This window comes from Pinus tabuliformis, chromosome 8 (genome assembly GCF_031772625.1).
Source record: "Pinus tabuliformis cultivar Carrire ecotype Pingquan chromosome 8, CPIR1, whole genome shotgun sequence".
In the NCBI taxonomy this organism is placed as follows: Eukaryota; Viridiplantae; Streptophyta; class Pinopsida; order Pinales; family Pinaceae; genus Pinus; species Pinus tabuliformis.
Window position 1 is genome coordinate 1,387,950,743 of NC_142294.1, and position 19,102 is coordinate 1,387,969,844.

The 19,102-nt window shown below is 39.5% G+C and overlaps 1 protein-coding gene across 6 annotated transcripts in view; it reads right to left on the reverse strand.

The window, feature by feature from the left end:
• The window catches only part of LOC149240730 (uncharacterized), a 93,945-nt gene extending 77,941 nt beyond the window's left edge, over nt 1–16,004 (reverse strand). For 5 of the 6 annotated variants that reach the window (XM_089373790.1, XM_089373788.1, XM_089373791.1 and 2 more), the window contains exon 1: nt 15,537–16,004. The gene's annotated coding sequence lies outside the window, so the exon portion shown is untranslated. Of the gene's footprint in view, nt 1–14,987; nt 15,362–15,536 lie in introns of all 6 variants that reach the window. The other variant, XM_089373789.1, reaches the window with a different exon arrangement.
• Between the last annotated feature and the right edge of the window lie 3,098 nt (nt 16,005–19,102).

Sequence of the window (19,102 nt, forward strand, 5' to 3'; positions counted from 1 at the left end):
CTATTGTTATATACAAAGAATGTGACTGCTCAGTTCATCTTCTGATGACTGTTCACGTTCCAAATTCACCCAATCGCAGAGGATTAGGTGTCAACATTCCCCCCCTTAATCTGAAGGAATGTTGGTGAGTCCAAGCATCGTTCTGAATCTTTCAAGCTTTTCTCTTCCAAGCGCTTTGGTGAAGATGTCTACAATTTGCTCATTTGTGGAACAATGACGGAGATGGATTGTTTTGGCCTCAACATGATGTGGGATCAGATGATATTTAGTATTGATGTGCTTTGTGCGATCATGGAACTTTGGGTTCTTGGCCAACTTTATTGCAGAGGTGTTGTCAATCATGAGTGGAGTTGATTGTACTTGTTTTACCTGCAAATCTTCAAGAATTTTCCTGAGCCACACAATTTCTTTCGTTGCTTCAGCTACTGCCACGTATTCTGCTTCTGTTGTGGAATCTGCTGGAACTGATTGTTTGCGTGATCTCCAAGAGATAGCTCCTGATCCAAGACTCATAGCATATCCTGAAGTAGATACCCCAGTTTCTTTGTCTCCATCGAAGTCTGAATCAGAGTATCCAATCAAGATGAAGTCGTCCACCTGTGTATACTTGATTCCAAGGTCTTGAGTTCCCTTCAAGTACCTTAGAACTCTTTTTGCAGCAAACCAATGTCCCTCACAAGGCTTTTGCATAAACCTGGAGAGGATTCCAACAGCAAATGAAATGTCTGGTCTGGTAGTAGTGAGGTAGATGAGACTTCCTACAAGCTGTCTATACTTTGTTGAATCCTCAAATTCCTTTCCTTCAATAGATGTGAGCTTTAAGTTTTGTTCCATTGGAGTAGAAAGAGGATTGCACTCTGTCATGCCAAATCTGTTTAACAAATCTCCAATGTATTTCTTTTGAGAAAGAAATATGGATTTTGGATGTTGGGTTACTTCAATGCCAAGATAGTAATGAACATAGCCCAAATCAGTCATTTCAAAACTTTTCCCCAATTCCTTCTTTATGGATGCAATGTAGCTTTCATTGTTCCCTGTCATTAAAAGATCATCTACATATACCACAAAATATACAACTGTTTTGCCAACTTTCTTGACAAATAAAGTTGCATCATCAAGATCAAAATGATTGAAGTTGAGTTTCAGAAGATGCTCTATTAGTTTTTCATACCAGGCTCGCGGTGCTTGTTTGAGGCCATACAAGGACTTCACAAGTTTGCATACTTTTTGTTCATGTCCTTTCACAGCAAATCCTTCAGGCTGGGACATAAAAACATTCTCTTTTAGATCTCCATTCAAGAAGGCAGTTTTTACATCCATTTGATGGACTTTCCAACCGTTCTGAGCTGCTAGTGCAAAGAGTGTCCGGATGGTGGCCCATTTTGCTGTGGGGGCAAAAGTTTCCTCATAATCGACCCCTTCCTTCTGTGCAAAACCTTTTGCCACAAGCCTAACTTTGTGCTTATCAAGTGAGCCATCAGCTTTGTACTTGTTCTTGTAGACCCACTTGCAGCCAATTGGTTTGGTTCCAAATGGAGGATCAACCAGCTTCCAAGTGTCGTTCTTTATGAGGGCATCATACTCCTTTTGCACGCTTCTTTCCATTTATCATGAGAAGCAGCTTCTTTGAAGGAAGTTGGTTCAAAATCTGTAGACAAGTTCAATTCACAATCATAAGAAACATCCATATCAACAGGTGAATTAGAGTCATCTACATCACCTTCATTTTGTCGGTTTGAATTTCTGGTTCCTGTTTTTCCAATTTCATCAGGATGAACACTTTCAAGTGTCTTTGTCAGCCACTTTGGGGGACCTTTCTGAGATGGTCCAAGCTGCTCTGTTGATTGAGTTGGGACTGAATCAAGATTGAGTCTCCCAATTCTATCAATTACATCACTTAAAGCATCATCCATTGTTGGAGTTTCAGTCGGGGGAGAGTGTTCTTCAGAAGAAGATTCCACATGTTGATCTAGTATAGGAATCCCCCCTTCAAGATGTGGAATCTGATTATCAAATTCTTGAAATGATTTCGTTTTTGTGAATCTATCCAAGCGATCAAGTTGTCGCTCAACAACATTGTCAGATTTGGATGATTCAAGAAAAATTGCATCTCTAGATACAACAAACTTTTTATTTACTTCATCATAGAGGCGGTATGCTTTGGAGGTGTTTGAATACCCCAAGAAGATACACTTACGACTTCTAGCACCAAGTTTGTTTCTATGAACCTTTGGTATCAAAGCATAACAGGTGGAACCAAAGACCCTGAGATGTTTTACCGAAGGAACATGTCCATACCACAATTCATAAGGAGTCTTGTTTCTTATAGCATTAGATGGACATCTATTCTTTATATATGCAGCACATAGAACAGCATCAGCCCAAAACATTATCTTTACATTTTTGAAGAAAAGCATGGATCGTACCATATTCAAGATTGTCCTATTCATTCTTTCAGCTACACCATTCTATTGGGGATTATAAGGCACAGTTGTTTGATGTTTGATCCCATGTTGGCGAAGATAGTTTTCAAATTCATTTGATGTATATTCTTTTCCATTATCAGTGCGAATAGACCCAATATGAGATTGTGCATCATTTTCAATCCATTTATGAAAATTCTTGAATGTTTGAAAGGCATCAGATTTGTTCTTCAATAAATAAACCCAACACATTCTGGTGTAATCATCAATAAATGTCATGATATATTTATTTCCATTTGCAGAAGGAACAGGCATTGGACCACATAAATCTGAATGAATGATTTCAAGCTTCCTATGTGCTCTTGAATGTGAATCATGAAAACACTGTTTGTTATGCTTTCCTAGAATGCAAGCATCACATTGCTTATGTTTCCTAGGAATTGTAGGCAAACCAGCAACACCATTTTTCTTCAATAAGCGGAGACTGTCATAGTTTAAATGTCCAAATCTAGCATGCCATAATAAACTTGATGGAAGTGTACCTTCTTCATGATGAGAAATATATGAGAAATGTTGTGCATGAGCAGAGGTTCCTTGCAGTTTGAGAAGTCTTTCTTCTTCTATTCCCCTCATGACAAGTGAGTGGTCAGAAGCTTTTCTTACCTCAAGCTTGCCATCAAACATATGAATGGAGTGACCTTGCTGGCAGATGTGGACCAAGGATAGCAAGTTTCTCTTGAGCTGTGGGAGATATAGAACATGATCCAGAAGAAAGTCTGGAAGACCAGGCAGTTTAAGCCTGATTGTGCCAAGCCCTGATGGCTTGATTTTTGACTAATCTGCAAAGTATACTGCTCCATCAACATTATCAGTGAAATCTTCAAAAAAATATTTTCTATGAGTCATATGACAGGTTGCTCCTGAATAAAGCAACCAATCATTTTTCGAAGAAGCAAGTGAAGCATTAAACAAATCTTCATTTACTCCAATGTTACATTGTGCCTCAATATAGTGAGCGGATTCAGGTGCTTTACCTTTGTCTGTATCATCAGTTTTACCTTTCTGTTGGTTTCTTTTCTGCTCAATTTTGTCCCATGGTAGCTTGCATGTAGAGGCATCATGTGATCCATTTCTTTTGCAGCGAATGCAATGTAAGTCTGCCTTTTCTCCTTGAGAATGTCTGCCCCCCCTGCCTCTGAAGTATCTTCCTCTTCCTCTTCGTCCACCTCTTCCTCTTGTAGAATCTTGAGCAGGATGCTTTTCTTTATGAGCAAGGCACATCGTCTCTTCAGAAGATTCAGGGGCTGTCTTCTTTCCAAAGGCTTTCTCTCTTTCAACAAACTTTTCACAAGAAAGTCAAAGGTTATATCTTTAAGATTTCCATTTGCTCGTAAAGATTCAAGATAATTGGAGTAAGTAAGATAGAGTGCCTTGAGAAAAGCAATAAGAGGGATATCCAGCTCAACCTTAGTGGATTTGATATCATGCATTATAGATTTTACTTCAGATGCAAGAGCAAGAGGATCATTATTTTTCAGTTCAAGAGTGAAGAGTTTAATCATGAGCTGAACAACTTCAAGTGCAGAATGTGAGTCATAGAGTTCTTTCAGCTTTTGTAAAGCTTCAAAGGCAGTTGAATATGACGAAATATGGCGACTCACCTCTTCATTTACAGATGCTGCGATTAATGCATAGGCTTTGCTATTCTTGTTTTCCCAAATGACGAGCTCTTTCTCTGATGTAGGCTGCACTGGGTCATTGTCTCCTTCTCCGACACACACTCCTTTCCACAACTCATTGAAGATGAGGGTGTGTTTTATCATCCGGGACCATTCAGGATAGTTCTCCTTGCCAGTGAGAACTATTCCTACCATAGAGATGATTGAATGCATTCTGTAAAAAAAATACTTCTGCTGATAAAAAAAACTTCTGTTGATATACAGTGAAATTGTACTCAAAAAAATTTCCGTGGGAAATAATTTTGGTTGTTTAAAAATAATCAATCATTCACCGCGAGCTCTACAAAGTTGGAGCAGCAACGACATCAACCGCGAGCTCTACAAAGTTGGAGCAGCAACGGTATTACAATTTCAAAGTTCACTGAAAAGACTAAAAAGATCACCATAAATCCCTTTGATTCTCAATACCTTGAAGCCACGACTGTTTCTCTTACCACGAGCCATCTCAAATTTCCTACCCTATGATCGAACATATGGTTTAGTGTGGCTGTGCGGAACACCTGGTGCTCTTCCAAAGTGCTTGACAAAGAGAATTAGAGTCCACGCAACAAGACTTCCTTCCAGCGTTAAAACATATGGCAGCGTTAAAAATATGGAGACCGAATCTTTCCACTACTTTAAGGCTTTAAAACCATTAGCCACAAGTGTGTACTAAACATGCGTCTAGGACTGCTCATAGAAGTCACTCTTAAGAGATGCACACAGTAATGTATACATATTGTTTAACAATGGGACAGCGTTTAAAAACATATCGGACAGCGTTTAAAACATATGGGACAACGTTCAAATAGACAACGTTAAAACATATGGGACAGCGTTCAAATAGACGAGCTTAAGGTATCATAAATCAGAATGAGCGTTCAATAGACAGCGTTAAAACATATGGGACAGCGTTCAAATAGACGAGCTTAAGATACCAATACCATAACACAGTCGATACCATTACCATATAACAATGTTCATAAAATATGACAACGTTGTATCACAGGACAGCGTGGTTTGGAGAGGCGGTATTGCGGGGTTAACGATGGTATTGCAACTGTTTGAGAACCGGTGGTATGGGAGATACACAGTCAATCTTTCCTCTGTTATGCAAAGAAACGTCCTCACACACATGAAACAATACTCTTAACCTTTGATTGGATTGAAGTCACTTCGAGCAGGGGTACAATGTCTCGGCTAGCAAGCTTCTTCAGATAGTGGTAAGCTTCAAATCTTCAGTTTGAATCGCTTGGAGAACTGGAGTTTGACTGCAGCTGGAGAGCGTCCTTCATATTCCTTTCAATGAAAAAAATTTGAAAAATGAATACCTCTCTGCAAGAAGGCCGAAAATTGAATAACTCTGCAAGAAGTATCCGCCGGATTCGATGCTCCGCTTCCACGGTGGCCTATGGTTTTCAAAAAAAATAAACGGTAAGGCAGACCGGTATCACAATGAAAAACCGGAGAAGTGAGGACAGAGGCGTTGAGGACAGCGCTCAGTGGACAGAACGACAGAGGCGTTTGAGGACAGAGCTCAGGTCAGAACGACAGAGGACAGTGCTCAGACCAGCGTACAGCCCACAATAGCAAAAATGAAGGGAGTTACAACTATTTTGAGAACTGGCTCCGATACCATGTCAGGCCAGGAGTAACTCCAATTTGGCAGAAAACTGATTTGATTTATTTCATTAGGTTGCTATTGTTATATACAAAGAATGTGACTGCTCAGTTCATCTTCTGATGACTGTTCACATTCCAAATTCACCCAATCGCAGAGGATTAGGTGTTAACAAATAATAAAAAAGGCAAATACATATGAAATTTATCCCAGAAAGGAGGAGGAATTGTGTTTTGTATCCATTATTCCATCGCACGAAGTGAATTTTCAAGAAAAAAATAGATCTCATATGCAAAAAGATTTAACATTTTATTCACGGATGTTCCTTTTTATACCAATAAATTAATAATTCAGAAGATGTTCCTTTTTATACAAACAAATTAATAATTTTTTGGAATTTTGTTTTTCTTCTCTCTGATTGTGACGGTTAACTGGTCATCGTAATGGAAATGACAAAGATACATTAGGGTATACTTTGATGATATTATTGTAATAATAAAAATAATAAACCATCACAATTCCAGAAATCACAAATTGAATTTTATTTAAATTTTCTGGGAAACTCGAAAATAGAAACCTTCACTTTGAAGTAATGCCCTCTTAATATCTATTTCGGTTGGATTCATCCCTTGCAAATGCCTTGGTTATTTGGTGGAGAACTAATAATTAGATTCTCTACCATGCATTAGAATGATATCGCATACCTTCAAAATCTCATTGTTGATTAAAACTCTCATCCTTGAATTTAAGTAATTTATCTTTATGTTTCAGAACATTTTTGTTTATGAATATGATTTCAATTTACAACATTAAAAAGAAACTTCTTTTCCTGAAATAAAGGATAAGCTTGCAGAATTAAATCTCTATAATCACTCTTGTAAAGTTTTGTAGATGTTCTATGCTAAGAGCAATTTCACTTTTCTCACAGCAATCATACAAGTAGATAAGCAAAATGCAGATAGAACATATAAGCAGATCTTACAGAAGACAAATCAGAAACAAGAAAAATGTATGTGTTTGTTTCGGCGGTCAACAGGATGCTTCAACCAGCAAAGTCTCCTTTGGTCAGCCAGCCCAGCATGTGTCACAACAACCCTCCAACCAGTAGATGAGTCAACCCAAGTCAGTTCTACAAAAGTCAACGTTGTCCTGAAAAGTCAACGCAGGGGCAGCAAGCTAAAAGTCAACGCAGCAGCAAAACGGTCAACCCTTTGACCTCGATTTTTGTGCCAGGTAGTATGGCCTTCAAAAATCGAACCTCCCACAAGTTTTCAGCTTGTTTGGACCAAGCGTTGACCAAAGTCAACGCTGGTCAAACTTCTGCGAAACCCTAGCAGCAGAAAAATCCTCTTCGTCCTTCCCACGTGTGGCTGAAATTCGTCCTCCAGGTAGCTCGTACTTTTTAGGATGAGAGAGGAAGATGTGAGTTGTTTTTGTGATCAAATTCTCTCCAACTTTTCCTGTATATATATATCCATCAATGAGGGTGTGTGACACATCTGTTGGGCATGTGAGCCTACATTACAAAACTGGCTGACCTTTGCACATATAATTTATTAAGAATAATAAATTCAAAATATAAGTTCTGCTCATCGGATTAAGACTATTTTTATATGGATTTTACACCTCTCAGAAAGAGGAATCCAACAAAAATATTAGCCTCTTAATCTGAGCATCAGAACATGGAGTTTGGACCTAGTTGTCCAAATTTAACACTCCCTCTCAACTAGGGAGAACTCCATCTATTAGTGCAATTAACATCGTGAGTCATCCCGCCGAAACTTGCTTTGCTGGCTTCTTTATTTCAGAACAGAAGTGGGTCAGTCACAAAGACATCATTCCCCGACTGACATAATCAGTCCAGAGGTCCCAGACCTCACAAATCTTGATCCCAGATCAAGTGGTTGGACCATGCCATCCTAGATAGAGAGTACGGCAATCTCTGATGCGTCCATCAGTCTTTGCTAATAGTCTCTAGCTTTTCCACACCTCATTGGCCAAATGAGAGGTACTTCCCATGAGCCCTGAACTCAATGGGTAGGATGCATACGGGGCACAGATTAAATGAGTGGCGAACCAGCTCAATAATCACAAGGGTGGGGCAGAAGCATTATGAGTGCTTATAGCTCCGAGAAGCTATCCCCAAAGCCCCCCAGAGCTCCCAGAGCTCATTGTCCAACAGGACCCACATCATAGGGTCTTTCCACGACACCAAGACTCTCACGGAAGGTTAGGAACTTGACCTTCCCCAAGGGATTAGTGAGAATATCCGCGACCTGCTCATCAGTTCCTATATGATCGAGCCTTACGGCGCCTCGCTGTACCATATCCCGGATAAAGTGGTACCTGATATCAATATGCTTGGATCGGTCGTGGAACACAGGATTCTCAGTCATACGAATCCCACTCTGATTATCACAGAGTATTACAGTGGTATCTAGCACATGTTGGAACAGCTCACTAAAGAGCTTCCTCAACCAAACTGCTTCACAACAGGCCATACTAGCAGCAATGTATTCGGCCTCCGCGGTGCTCAAAGCCACCGACTTCTGCTTCCTGCTCATCCATGAGATCGAAGCAGAACCAAGATTGAAACAGCATCCAGATGTGCTCTTACAATCCACCACACTGCCAGCCCAATCGGCATCAGTATATCCCCGGAGTATCACACTCCCGGCAGTGTATCTCAGCCCATGGTTTATCGTGCCCCGAAGATATCTCAAAAGATTCTTGGCACCAACCCAGTGAAAATGATGAGGCTCAACCATTTGTTGACTCAAAGTATTCACTGCAAAACATATGTCCGGACGGGTGTTCACTAAGAACATCAAAGCTCCTATGAGTTGACGATACTCAGTAGGATTGGCCAAGATAGGCCCTGCAGCGCTGCCACTCAACTTCTTAAAGTTGAGTTCCATTGGTGTCGACACGGACTTACAGTCCACCATCCCAAATCTTTCCAGAAGCTTCACAATATACTTTCCTTGAGAAAGGAAAATCTCTCCAAGTCTCTGCCAGACCTCCAGGCCTAGGAAATAGTGCATCAGTCCTAGGTCTTTCATCTCGAACTCAGCAACAAGCTCCCTCTTACATTGATGAATGAGAGGGTCATCACCTGTCAGGAAGAGGTCGTCCACATACAGCACTAGAATGAGAGGCTTTCCTTCCTCAACCTTAAAGTAAAGGTTTGGATCAGCATTGCTTCGAGTGAAGCCCAGCTTCATCAAGTAACTATCCATCCTCTCATACCAAGCTCTGGGTGCTTGCTTTAACCCATAGAGGGCTTTCTTCAACCTGCAAACATAAGTGTCTCGATCTTGAACTTCAAATCCCAGAGGTTGTTCTACATACACCTCTTCCTTTATTGCACCATGCAGAAAAGCAGTCTTGACATCCATCTGATGAAGACTCCATCCTTGCGTAGCAGCAAGGGCTATGATGGATCGGATGGTGGTATATCGAGCCACAGGTGCAAATATATCGTCATAGTCAATTCCTTCCTTTTGAGAGAAGCCACGGGCAACAAATCTTGCCTTAAACTTTTCAGCACTCCCATCAGATCCATGTTTAATCTTGTAGAGCCATTTAGCGGTGACAACAGATTTGTCCTTCGGTCTCGGGACCACATCCCAGACATCATTCTTCATAATAGCCTCATATTCTTCATGCATAGCATCCTTCCAGACTTGATGCTTGATGGCTTCTTCAAAAGATCCAGGTTCAGATTGTATAATAGTACTCATGGCAGCTAGATACCCTTGGTATCTACACGGCTTCTTGCTTTCTCGGAATGTTCCCCTTGGGGCAGCATGACCCTCAGCATCTTCGAGGGTGTCCCTGAGCCATGATGGCCTCTTTCCTAGAGAAGGGGAAGGATCAATAGGGTCCATTGGCTCTTCAACATCAAGCATAGTCTCATCCTGGGGTTCTTCCAGATTTCCAGGTCTTTCTTCATGGTTTTCTTCAGATCTAGGAAGATCTACTACTTTCTTCAGGGAAGCATCTTCGTCAAAAGTGACATCATGGCTTATCTCTACTTCCCTTTGACCAGGTACATAGACTCTATATGCCTTAGAAGTCTCACTGTAGCCCACAAACATTCCTTTCTTCCCAATAGCGTCCAGCTTACTTCTCTTTTCTTTCGGCACATGAAAATAGACAGGACATCCAAAAATTCTAAAATGTGAGACATCAGGTTTCTTACCAGAGAAAACCTCTTCGGGAGTTTTGGAGTCCAAAGCGGAATGAGGGCATCGGTTTTGAATGTACACAGCAGTATTTGCAGCTTCTCCCCACAGAAACTTTGGAAGACCCTGGTCACATAGCATGGCATGGGCAGCTTCCACAATAGTCCTATTCTTGCGTTCAGCAACACCATTCTGCTCAGGAGTATATGCAGTGGTAGTCTCCCTCTTAATGCCAGCTTCTCTGCAAAAGTCTTTGAACTCATTTGACTCATATTCAGTGCCATTGTCAGTCCTCAAAATCTTGATCTTCTTTCCGGTCATATTTTCCACCAAGGCTTTGAAGGTACGGAACCACATGAAAGCCTCATCCTTCTTCTTCAAGAAGTATATCCAGGTTTTGCGAGAGAAGTCATCAGTAAATGTCATATAGTAAGAACATCCCCCCAGGGATGTTACAGGCAACATACCGGAAAGATCAGAATGGACCAGTTGCAATATCTCAGATGTCTTTGTGACACTTGAGGGGAAAGGTCCCCTTGTATGTTTTCCTTCAGCACAGCCCTTACATACACCTTTATGATTATTTCCAAAATCAGGCATCCCTGTCACCACCTTCCTTGCTTCGGGAAGAGCCTTGTAATGAAGGTGTCCAAATCTTCGGTGCCATAGTTCGGTTTGACGGATAGTATCACAAGCTAAGTCACAGGACACGTCCTCCAGGGTCCCGTGTCCCGTATTTTACGTACTGGACACGAAAACGGCCCTAATACGTGTCGAATACGGTTTTTATCGTGTCCTAGAAAATGGAAAACGTATTCGCCGGTTTTCGTCGTGTCCTGCATTTGGAAAACACGTATTTCGTTGGTAGAAAACGTGGCCCTAACGTTTTTCGACAGGTTGAATACGTACCCCGCAAAAAAATGTAATTTAAAGCCTAGCTGCCCGAATCATAGGTAAATAAGGCCCAACTTCCACAGAAAACGTAATACCTCAACCACCACCAGTGAATGCCTCAGGGTACTAACAAGTCACATGCCAACTATTGTCCCCTGAGATGTACCTACTCTAACAAGGACAAATGTCAGGATTTAGGAAATCCTCCGACACTGCTTTAGACATTCAGGCCAGCTCTCAGGTCTTGGGGGCTACACACTCAACGAATCGGATATCGTCTTGGAATGCAAAGGCAGGTTCAAGAAGATGCATCGTGGTAGCTTCAAAAAACTAAAAAAGGCTTGGGAGTGACCAACAGGCCAAAACAACATGGGGATTCAATAGATTTTAGCCATAGAAGTGATATTTTAAACCACAAGCACCATTATTTAATTCTGCATGATAAACAACTTAGGGAAAATGGATTTGCCACTAAGGGAGCGTTGTTTATAAGCTTTTTCCCATAACTGCAAACTCCAGGAAGTAGATTTATTGGCCATTTAAACTAGATCCAACGAATCTCATTGAACACCCATGATGCAAATCAACACAATAAATGCAACAACAATAGTTGGGAGCTTTTATTTTAAAAGTGCAGCATAGCTATAACCTGATTTACAAACAAACAAAAAAACCTTCATTCTAACTTGTAACAGAAATGACACCCAAGCATTGGGCTGATTTAGCTCTATCCTGGGTTTTTCTTATTACCCATTACATCAACAATGTTCTCAGGAAGAAACAAAATGGCCTTGGGAAAGTTAATTCACCTCTATCCCATTGAAATTTCAGTCTATGGCAATTAATGCAAAACCAAAATTTCATCTCTTACTAGATGTTTCCCAGATCTGATTCCTATGAACTTTCATCCTTGGGGTTGATATGAAATATTAATTTGCATCAAAAAACAACAAATAATATTTCACTTCAAAAATTAATATGGATAAAAAACTATATTTCGGTATATATATATATATATATTTTTATTAAATATATATAAAACGTGTCCCCCGTGTCCTGTTTCCAGGTCGCTGCGTTTCGTATTGAATACTCGTATTTACATGTCCTCCGTGTCTCGTGTCCTCGTGTCATGTGACTTAGATCACAAGTCATAGCTCCCAACGGACTCCCTCCAACCTGGTAGAGTGTACCAACTCTAAAACCAATTGAGATAGCTTCCTTGAAGCTCTTCTTCCACATGAGTACCTTTCCATCAGAGAAAGTTACACTGAATCCTTTGTCTTCCATGGCAGATACAGACACAAGGTTCTTCTTCAATTTGGGTACATAGAGTACATCTTGTAGATGGAGGACTTGTCCTTGAGACAAGTGGAGGGTCACAGTCCCGGTCCCTTTCACAGGATAAGTGGCATTATCCCCAAGGGTAATTTCTAGATTAGTATCCCTTTCAACCATGTCAGAAAGTGCTTCCTTGAATCCAGTGATGTGTCTTGAGGCACCACTATCGATTAGCCAGACATCCATAGTGTCGGGCGGAGATGCAGCTGAGAGAGCAGATATTAGAATATACTCATTTCTTTTATCAACAACATTAGACTCCTCATACCTGGTATTTCTGGTCCTTTTAGAAGGTGGATGGTTTCCTTCAAAGTGAGCCTTCCTCTTTCCTTTGGATTTGTCATTTCTTTGATTCCCATTCCTTCGGTTGTTGTTGTTGTCGTCACTATCGGGAGAATTCTTCTGGAAGGGGCATTCTCTAGCATAGTGTCCAGTCCTATGGCAGGTGAAACATTTACCCTTCTTTTGAGTCTTAGTCCTTCCTTTGTCCTTGGAACCACCAGAGTTCTTCTTTCGGGAATGAGCAACATAGGCAGCATTTCTTTCATTATCAAATTCCTTCATCCTTGTTTCTTCTTGCATACATCTAGACAGAAGCTCATCAAAGTTAGGGATGGTATTATTGTTGAGAATGGTAGTTGTGAATACTTGCCATTCATATGGAAGTCCTCCAAGTGCGGTGAGAACCATCTCATGATCAGCTATTGTCTCCCCAATAGCTAGCAAATTGTTCCTGGTTTCGGTCAACTTCATAAAGAAAGTTTGAATAGACTCGTCTCGGCCCTTCTTCATATTCTTCAACTTGTTCTTGAGGAATAGCACTTGGTTCACATTGTTTACTCGGAACATAAGTATTAGTTTGTCATACATCTCCTTGGATGTGCCTAGTTCAGATATGTAGGCAACCAGACTCTTATTTATGGATTCCCTGATCAGCAGTTTTGCTCTGATTTCTCCCTTCTTATACTTGTGTTTAACAGCAGCAGAGGCATTTGATGGAGGTTCTTGAATCTTCCCTGTCACATGATCTAGGAGATCATGATCTTCTAATTTGAGATCTAATAACATCTTCCAGGCATGGAAGTCATCACTTCCAGTCAGCTTGTCATTCTCCCTGAATTCAAGCTTAGAGGAATCCATTTCCTTCGATGATGATTGCTATAGATAGAGTTTGTCTTCACCTCAGCTCTGATACCATGTAAAGTTTTGTAGATGTTCTATGCTAAGAGCAATTTCACTTTTCTCACAGCAATCATACAAGTAGATAAGCAAAATGCAGATAGAACATATAAGCAGATCTTACAGAAGACAAATCAGAAACAAGAAAAATGTATGTGTTTGTTTCGGCGGTCAACAGGATGCTTCAACCAGCAAAGTCTCCTTTGGTCAGCCAGCCCAGCATGTGTCACAACAACCCTCCAACCAGTAGATGAGTCAACCCAAGTCAGTTCTACAAAAGTCAACGCTGTCCTAAAAAGTCAACGCAGTGGCAGCAAGCTAAAAGTCAACGAAGCAGCAAAACGGTCAACCCTTTGACCTCGAATTTTGTGCCAAGTAGTATGGCCTTCAAAAATCGAACCTCCCACAAGTTTTCAGCTTGTTTGGACCAAGCGTTGACCAAAGTCAACGCTGGTCAAACTTCTGCGAAACCCTAGCAGCAGAAAAATCCTCTTCGTCCTTCCCACGTGTGGCTGAAATTCGTCCTCCAGGTAGCTCGTACTTTTTAGGATGAGAGAGGAAGATGTGAGTTGTTTTTGTGATCAAATTCTCTCCAACTTTTCCTGTATATATATATCCATCAATGAGGGTGTGTGACACATCTGTTGGGCATGTGAGCCTACATTACAAAACTGGCTGACCTTTGCACATATAATTTATTAAGAATAATAAATTCAAAATATAAGTTCTGCTCATCGGATTAAGACTATTTTTATATGGATTTTACACCTCTCAGAAAGAGGAATCCAACAAAAATATTAGCCTCTTAATCTGAGCATCAGAACATGGAGTTTGGACCTAGTTGTCCAAATTTAACAACTCTGCACACTCTGCGAGGGCAGTCTATAAAAAATAATTTTGAGTAGATGGTTACAGCTTATAAACCCCACGAATTCGGTCAGTTAAACATCTTTGAAGGTTTTCGGGGTTATATTTGATTAGCTTTAGATTAATTTGGAGTAACGCTATCGTAGCTTATACAATATCGGGTTTTCCTATAGGCTGCCCATCATATGCATTCAACAATCTGGTTCACTGCGAGCTTATGTGCATTCTTTTGTAGAACTTGTAGAATAGATCAATGATCTTGTAGAGTATGAGGACCTTGCATATTAGATTCTCGGGCTTTCAGATGGACAAGACAACCGATGGCAAAAATCTTTGAATTCTAAACTAAGGGAAGCAGAATTGGAACCATAGCAAAAATAAATTCACAATAATTTCACAACGGCCAAATGGACAGACATCCAATGGAGTCACGGGGTACATTTAAATAGCGAATTCTCTGAATTCTCGGCCTTAAACCCTTAATTTCTCCGAAGAAGAGATTTTTCATCCCCAATTTCCGACAAACGCTGAGAATTTGTGGCAAAGGATGGGTAAAATGCGTAAATTAACGCTAAAACCCTCCACAAAACCCCAAATTCAAACTCTGGAAAATTAATGCTAAAACCCTCCACAAAACCCCAAATTCAAACTCTGGAAAATTAACGCTAAAACCCTCCACAAAACCCCAAATTCAAACTCTGGAACGCAATTCCCAGCTCGAAATTCGAGATCTAATGCTGACAATTCGGAAGAATTTTACCTTGGGAATGAAAGGCGTGCTGTTCCCAGCGATTTGCACCAGATAATCAAGATTTAGCGGGCACTACAACGCAATTCCGAGGCGAATGAGTCTTTTTCTAAACCTCTCAAATTTCTCACTAAAAACCTCCAGGTTTTAGAGCTTCGAGCTTTTCCTCCTTGTCCTCGGCCTACAATCTCCCTGCATATACTATTGAAAGTGGCTGATCATAATGGGGCGTTCAGTTTTTCCGTTATACTAATCGCCAAAAGGAAAAGCCCTAATTCTGAGCATTGTTCGCAGCCCAGAGTGGAGAGTGGCTTTCTAGAGTCTGTTCACTACCAAGAACCCCGAAAGACAAAGTGCTTCGGATCAGGTCGTGAACAGTGCGGCGGCTGGGAAAATTGGAGGGTGAAGAAATTAATATTACAATCACTGGTATGCAAAACTTCAGACAAACTACCATTTTCATTGCTATTCATGGGCTATAGAGAGTGCATTCAACAGAACCTAAAAAATATGAGATTCATTGAAAGAACTGTATGCAACAGAGATTCGCATTACATTTACCTAAAGGGCTCTAGCGCTCCGCCGTATTTGCTATATTTATACTGAACACAGCTCCGGCTCCGTTCGTGAGATTGTCAAACAAGGCTCCTCTGTCAGTTTGAACACTGCTATACTTTGTGAACACTGCTATACTTTGTGAGATAATGTGGTCGACCTTTTTAGTTGTGCAGGGCCTCTCATAGAGGGACATGAGTTGATTGAATGCATGCCAATAAAACCCAGTTACAATGTCTAAACGTATTACAATGTACTCCTGTGAAACATATATGCTGTGAGTTATAGTGGGACACTGGAGCCAGGGTGAAGGAAATGCTGAAAGACCGGGATGAAAAACACTACAGGACTTAGATTGAATGAAATAAGTAACGGGGTCCATCCATTCCCTGTAGGGCACAAATCAAATTGTCAGTCAGAAACATTGGCTAAAGCATACATGTGCAGGAAAGACGTGCTCGTGTTATAAACAAAAACACCCCCTCTATCTTCACTTTTGCTCGTGTTATAACAAATTTAAAATTTTACATAAAGACATGTGAAAAATAAAACATTTCTAAGTCTACATCCACTTCTGCTTTCTTTATAACAAATATATAATACGTTTTATACTTATTAGGCGTTGAACATTACTCTGTGGGGTTTGGTTCTTATTAGGTTATTGGTTCAAATCTCATAGGGATAAGTTGAGAATGGGACACATTTTTTGGGGAATTAAAGTATCTGCATCCAAGCTCGATTAATCTTTGCACAATACTGGTGATAACATTTCATTGGTGAACAGATCATTCTTCCATCCAACATTGGGGTTAGCCTCAGCGTAGACCGAGCCTAGTTAGAAAAACTATAATATATTTTAAATGCTCACAAAAACCAACATGTGATAAGTAACTATTTTATATAGATTGGTTATGTACTTTCAACTTCTCAGATTGCAAGATATTAAAGTTCTTAAAAACTATTAGAAAACATTCATACTGCAAAAAAAATATAATATGTTTTAAATACTCACAAAGGCCAACATGTGATGAGGAACTATTCTATCTCGATTGGTTATGTACTTTCACCTACTCATCAAAATGCAAGTAAAGGTGCACTCCTGTGAATGTTTTATTAATAGATAAATAAATAATTATAATTAGGTAATGAAGCAATTTGTGTTTATGCATATTAATATTTTTATTCATTTATTTGGAAATGCAAAAGGGTTTAAGGCCAACTTATCCATGTTTATTTTTTCTGGTAACAAAATCAAATAATCCATTTATGCTATTAAAATAAATAGTGTAACTATTGTTATGTTAAAAAAAATCTGGAGTATTTGAAGATGAAGAAAAAGAGTCAATGTTGTATAAATAATTAGGTGGTTCACTTTTTGGTTTGTTTTATATAATTCTTTTTTACTCAATCCTTACTTTGCAAGCAATAATCGTGTTACGAGTATAACACTGCTCTTCTCTGAGACCTTGTAAAATGGCATTCCACTCCTCTGGTATCCATAATGAGTGTTTACCATATGGGTTGTTCACCAAACGTTTTGGAACTTGGGCTCTAATAACAATATGACCCATGATCACTTAGCTTATGGCCAAGTCCATCTATTAGTACAAACTTAAATTAATTTTATGGAATTGCATATTTTATCTCGATTTTCCTTTTCATTCTACATTAATTATGATTGCCTAATACTTGCATACTGTATTGCCCTTCCCAATAAGAGCATTAAACACACACAAATATAGTAGTTTTCCTTTTCATTCTACATTAATTATGATTGCCTAATACTTGCATACTGTATTGCCCTTCCCAATAAGAGCATTAGACACACACAAATATAGTAGTTTGTATAAATGAACACAAGCAAAAGTTTCATTTTAGTGATACGAATCTGAGTATAATAAACAAGGTATTGTTTATTATACTCATAATAATGCACAAGGTATTGTGTATTATTATTTATCATTAATATTTACATAGTTATAAAATTTAAATTGAATCGAATAAATCAATTAGGTTTATATTTATTAATGAATTCATCATGACTCCATGTTGCCAAATCATTGAAAATGTCAAATGCCAAAGGCTTGTCTGCCCCAAATAGTGCTCTTATGTAGTTCTATTCTAATTTTTACCCAAGCAACCAAGTAGACTCCTTCCAATTCAGAAGCGAAAGATTCAATTGGACATATCCTGTAATAATAACCAAGTAAATTTCGTGGCGTTTTTTGTAATAATAATAATACTCAGGTAAATTTGTATGTAAATTTGTATTTCGTTGTTGTTTTCAATTGTAGGTGCTCAATAAAATCAGTAGGAGTGAGGGGAAATATTGAGTAGAATTTAATATTTAGGATAGGGTGTATATTAGGTAAAATTTAATAATATTACATTTTAATTAGTATTTCTCCCCACCCGTGGCCACTACTAATTAGGTGGGGGTGGTTATAAATATTGGGTAACATATAATATTGTAATATTATATTTTATATAATCAATATATTTGTAGCAATTAATATAGATGTGTTACATCTATAAATTTAATTAATAAGCGCATAAAAATTTAATATTCACAATATGACAAGAGTTTTAATTATGAATATTTACCATGGATATTATTAACTTCTAAGTAGGTTTTTTTACAATACCATGGGCCAATACCCACAAGCGAAAGATAGAGAGGGAGAGGAGGGAAGAAAATTATAATACCATGGGCTACTACCATGGTTTATCAATACCATGGACCATCTAGACTTTGGATTATTACGTTATGGATCTAGACTTTTAATTGTTACAATACCATGGGCCAATACCCACAAGCGAAAGATAGAGGGGGAGAGGAGGGAAGAAAATTATAATACCATGGGCTACTGTCATGGTTTATCAATACCATGGGCCATCTAGACTTTGGATTATTACATTATGGATCTAGAATTTTAATTGTTACAATACCATGGCTCATCAATACCACATGCCAAAAAACAATAACTTATTTCAAAATAAAAATATTTTAATTTAATTTAATTTTATGACATTTTTTGATTAAATGTAAGAGCAAAAATGTTATAACCGTGGATCCAAGCGATGAGAAAGCAAAGTGATTAACAATGATAGAGGAAAGATAGTGCATGATAGAGGTGAGAGACACAGTGGGAGAGAGAAAGGAAGAGAGAGAGGAGGGGGGAGAGGGAGGGAGAGAGATGGATTTGGAGGGGGAAAGGGGGAGTGACAAGGGAGAGATGAAGATGGAATGAGGGAGGGAAGAGAGAGAAAAGGAGAGGATAAAGATAAGGAAAGAAGGGGAAGAGAGAGACAGGAAGACATAGATATGGAGGGGGGAGAGAGGAGGAGAGAGAGAAGGAGAGAGGGAGGGAGATAGTGACAGAGTTGGAGCGTGGAGAGAGAGTGTGTGTATGATGGGGGGAGAGACTAAGGGAGGTGGGAGAGAAGGGGAGAGAGTGGAAGGAAAAAGAGACAGGACTTGAGAGAGAGGAGAGAGATGGGGGGAGAGAGAGATGGAGTTAGAAGGGGAAGAAAGATAGAGAGAGAAAGGTGGAGAGGGAGTGACAAGGGAG